General features: G+C 39.4%; 1 long non-coding RNA gene across 1 annotated transcript; it reads left to right on the top strand.

Annotated features, from left to right (window-relative positions):
- The first annotated feature begins 3017 nt into the window (after window positions 1-3017).
- Window positions 3018-5047, top strand: LOC309691332. The gene is made up of 3 exons (XR_014271961.1): window positions 3018-3347; window positions 3862-3912; window positions 4965-5047. It is a non-coding gene; the product is annotated as an uncharacterized lncRNA (long non-coding RNA).
- The last annotated feature ends 377 nt before the right edge of the window (window positions 5048-5424 follow it).

Genomic DNA, 5424 nt, shown 5'->3' on the forward strand with positions numbered 1-5424 from the left:
CTGTGTGCTCATGTTGTGTTTTTGATATCGGTCTTTGCTGGAAATTCAAAATGCATCCAATCAGCACCGTCGCTATTTCCAAGCACTTCTATCCACATTGTAAATGTTTCCCTGTCCCTTTGGTGCCTGTTGCACCTGAAGCCCCTGTCATAGTACAGTGATGACAAACCCTGACACACCATAGTAGCCAGAACCCTAGAAAGAAGTTATTAAAAAAAAAAAAAAAAAGACCTAGTCTTCCTCATAATGCTCTTCCCTCAACCCTCTGTTCTTCTCTACAACAAATCAAATTACAGGTAAACACATCTGCCCCCTACACGACTTCACACAGATTCTAATCCAATCTCTGAAGCTAGTATACACTTTAATACACTCACTGTAATAGAACCTGTTACAGGTAAACTAATAAGTTGGAAATTTGGTCTCAACAAAATGGCCATTTCCAGGGCTGAATGATGTCCATTTCGCAATCCTACTACTACTTGAGGCTGCTAAAATTACCGCCGGTGGGTTTATATTGGAGTCAATTGAGAACCCAGAGCAGATAATAAGGACGTGGAAAGGTACCCTTTGCTTCAGTATGAGACCCCTAGGGGTGCGACAAATCCCAGTATTTTACACGTTGGGAATGATAATGTTCTGGATCCCTGTTTCTCCCCAGCTAGCTCACTCTTGGACGTGTTTGTTGTTTTTTTGTTTCCTCTCTTGCTCTCTCTCTCACTGCCTCCTGTCTGTCTGGGCAGAGCTCATTATGGGCTCCTGCCCTTGGCCCACGCACCTGGACTGATTATCACCAACTGCTGGTCATTGACCTAGTTTCCCTAGCAACTACTTGTGACTCAGAGCGTCTCAATGCTGGATCGTTGTACAACCTGAGTTTGTGTAGCCCCGGCAAATTCCTCATCTTATTTCCTTGTGATTCTCTAGCTTTTTTCTAACTATTTGTCTCTGTAAATAGATTCCCTGGACCTACCCCTGTAACCTGTCCCAGATTCCCGAGTTCGGCTGAGTGCCATGGAGTGAGAAGGAGTCAGTGGCAGAAGAGCAGTGTGTGTAAACAGAAGAGAGTGTGGTTGTGTGCAATTTCCTTCCTTTGGAGCCCTGAACCCCTGCACATTGTATATATTTTGCAAACACACACACACACACACACACACACATTATGTTTAAAAAAACATAAACAGACGGGCTGTTCTGACTATTTCACAAACTGATGATCTTTGAATTTTCACGCACAATCATTTGTACTTACAATGATCTGAAAATGAGAAAAAGAATCCAGTGATCATCAGTTCTCTAGGTAAAAACGCCCTGTTGATGTCTTATATATACAGTCTATATATACAGACAGAACATGTTTTGTTTTTTGTTTTTTTCTCTCATCCACATCGAAAGGAGCCAGTTAAAGTGGTTCTGGCATCTGACAAGGATTCCTCCTGGGCGTTTCCCAGGTGAGGTGTACTGGCCGTCTCCCACCAAGAGGAGGCCCTGAATCAGACCCAAGACATGATGGAGTTCCCGTAGATAAGCTGGATGTGGAGAAGGAGGTCTGGAGTTCTCTGCTTAGGCTGCTGCTCCCACAACCCGGCCACAGATAAATGAAATAAGTAGACCAAATATAACTTGGTGTTCTAAAGAATATTGTTGTTTCCTTGCAGGACACCAGGAGAGATGAGCTCTCGATCACAGATGGTGTGGTCACCTGCAGGTTCAAGGTCATTGCATCTCCAGCCCACATCTACTGCCACTGTACTTAAGGGAAGTTGGGACAGTGTTAAAGACTTTCTTCAGACAATTGCATTTTGATGAGCTAAATTCATGACAGGCATTCAAGCAGTAATGCCTCGACTGACAAACGAACATACCAAGCTTCTGTGTTGTTTGAGCCAGAGACTACACTTGTGGATGAACAATAAAAACATTTATATTTATTATATTAGTAATGTAACTTGCAATAAAAAGTTATGGGAAGCTTGAACTTAGTTTCAGAATAATTAAATCTGAGACTTTGTTTTATTGAAAGGTTATTAAAGTTTTAAATTGTGTGACAAATAAAATAATCAATTATTAAGTAACACCAGCTACAATATTGGAAATATGTGTGTTGTTCAGCAGAACAGTGTCCAATATGTTGGCTGAAACGCTTTATTTAAATTAAAAAATAAAAGTTGGGCTGATTTCAACGCATTACAAGGAGTGTTTTAATTATTATTTTTCAAAATAAGCATACAGTGTTTATATTACGTGTTGAATTAGAAATAAGTTAAGGTAATGTGATTTAGTTGCATTCAACTTATATGCAGCAAAACTAAAAATAAGTTACTGAAGTGTTCAAATAATATGTGCTTTTAAAAATGCTCGTCTATTTAAAGACTACACAATCTGTGTTAATTATAATTATACCACAATCCCTTGCCTGTTGTGTTAAATATACATAAACAGTATGTGTTATCAGATGAAAGTACAAAACTCTCAAGAACCCCCCTCCTTGCACTGGTTGCATAAATTTCAGGTGGCATTTTTAAAACATGCCACGACATAACACACAGCTGCTGTAATCATACAGGCTACATCCACACGTACCCGGTTATTTTTGAAAACGCAGATTTTTCTATGCGTTTACCACCTTTCGTCCACACATAAACGGCGTTTTTGGTCACTGAACATGGAGATTTTTAAAAACTCCGGCCAGGGTGGATATTTTTGAAAACTCAGTTTTTGCGTTTAGGTGTGGACGAGAAAAACCGAGAAAATACAGTGTCAAAGGTGTGCGCATTTTTTGACGTCACACTGTGCTCCACATTATTGTTTTGGTGAAATTAATTTCTACAATACTATTACTGTTAATTGTACTCTCTGCAGTGTTTGAATGCTTACATATACACACACAGTTACTGTCCCTCCACACATACAACTCGGTTCTGCTTCAATGCCCCAGCTTTGTTTACTTTTTCCCACTGAGGCTTCTAGACTTCTGATTGGCCAACATTTCTGCACGGTTAGGAATATATCGCCACCTGTTGCTTTCCCATGTTCCTAGCAGCGTTTTCCTTAATTTCTGCCTTTACGTGTGGATGGGATTATTTTTTAAAACGAAAACGGAAAATCTCCGTTTCCAAAAATACCCGTGTATGTGTGGACGTAGCCCAAATGTCAATAATCTTTATAGGTTCTTGCTATGACATAAACACAGCACAGTGGTAAGAATAATAGTTTCTAGGTTCTAAGGATTTTTGTCAGCTGGAAACAAGACCTCAAGCAATCCTAAGGCTAATTAGCAGGGCTAGCATTTTAAAATACATTTGTTAAATGTTGTCATTGCTAGGATATACCTGTATTACAGCATGGTAAGTAGCGAGAACGCTAAGTTTTTGTTACCTTTGAAAAGAAAAATGTGAAAATGTAATATTAGCATGAGCTATGCTAATGATTTTCACTCAAGCAAACATCTCAGGCACTGACTTACTGCTTTCTAATATCTGTGTTTATTTCTGGATATACCTACATGGTTATTAGACATCCCACATAAAGGGTGACAAAGGCAGTAACTACAAATGACCATAACTTTACTGTAAATTACACTGCGATGGGCTCAATTCATATAGTTCTATCACGTGCACATGCATGTTAGCAACCGTAACTAAGGCCCGCTGTAGCTATATGAATGCTGCACAAGGTTCCAGCTGAACCGTTCCTGTCGTCCCTTTACACTTGCTCTTGGACTTGTCTTGACCTGCTCCAAGCTCAGCTTGTGGATAGACAACGTTTGGAGAATATTTCTACAGAAAGCGGATTTTTACTAGAAAGCGACAACAACTACTGCATCTTTGGATCTTTTGTACTTGTGTTTCATCATAACAGCAAAGCTTGAAGATGGCTCGTCGTGGACCCCCAGTCGTCGACAGTCACCAGGTACATTTCAAAATTTCTTCAGTTATTTTAAGAGTCACTAGATGACTATAATAATTTAACAAGTTCCAGTTTGAATATCAAGTTTTAATGTGATCAAAATAAGTGTATTCCAAGACTTTTCCGGTAAATTGCTTGTATGCTTTAAATTTTCCAGGAGAGGTGTATAATTTATTCCCGACTGGTGTATGAATGTGAAAAAAGGTGTTACTTTGATTTGAAGCCTTCAAATTTGACACTTTTTTCCAGTGCAATGGTTAAAATTAGCTTAAAATTCGTAAAATGCCCCCCTCCCCCAAATATACATATATATGTGTATATCGGTTTCTATGGTAACAGCATATCCTCACAATGGTAGAACATATAGGAGTGAACATACCAGGTCCCCTGTAGGTCCTAACATCATTTTCTTCTCTGGATCAAAGGCTTCATTTAAATAAACTATAACTTTTTCCCAGCTACATAATGCGATGATAAAAAAAAATAATACTGAAACTGTTACAAAAATGTGTTTTATTTTTAAAATTGTGCTTGGAGTTCTACTGCCTTTTTTGTATTGCAATATTTAGGACATGGAATTGGTACATGGGGAGTTTAAATGTTGCGTTATATTTTACATCGTTAATGAAAGAATTAAAAAAAAAAATAAGGGAATGAGCTGCGAAGTTAGTTATAAATTTACTATACTATATTTATATAATAAGCTATTCATGTCCAGTTCTTTACAAATCACTACCTATTATCCATTACCCTACTCCAACGTAGTGTTTGCATAAAGGTTTAAAGAGAACAAATAAACAAAATGAACATATACAAAATACAATGCTGTCACCTTAAAAGTGTAGTGTGCGCAGAGTGAGCTGCCTTGGCAGAGATTTGGTGCTCTTCTTTAAAAAATGGATCTTCACTTAATGATTGTGGACATAGTTGAAATCTTGTTTTCTTCTCACATGAACAAGTAAAGTGTCATTCAGTCTGACATAAATGAAGCCTGTAGCTTTAGCACTGGGTGTTTACTACATTCCTAATGTTATTTTAAACTCGTTTCCTTACAGGCTATCTTGACTACATTGTTGAACGTCCCGTGAACGAAGCATTTCTGAAGTCATCAAGATCCTTGATGACAGTCCCCTGAGTGCCATCTCTTCTGATGAAGCATGGGACACTGATACCAAGCGTGTCAGTAAAGGTGAGTACATTGTCCTCTCCCCCTCCCCCTCTTCTCATGAAGAACTGGATGGTGAAGCATGTCAGGGAAGTGGAAGGTGATCCCCCCCCCCAAATTCCCTTTCTTAAACTGAGGTGAGGTCTGCTTATTGTAAATATCTTGTACTTGTTTGAACACACTGGCCCGGTGGCGCCAGTGTCCGGCAGCCTCGCCTCTGTCAGTGCGCCCCAGGGCAGCTGTGGCTACAATGTAGCTTGCCGTCGCCAGTGTGTGAATGTGTGTGTGAATGGGTGAATGACTGAATGTAGTGTGAAGCGCTTTGGGGTTCTTAGGGACTGAGTAAAGCG

Source organism: Aulonocara stuartgranti, assembly GCF_965226115.1.
Source record: "Aulonocara stuartgranti genome assembly, chromosome: 16".
In the NCBI taxonomy this organism is placed as follows: Eukaryota; Metazoa; Chordata; class Actinopteri; order Cichliformes; family Cichlidae; genus Aulonocara; species Aulonocara stuartgranti.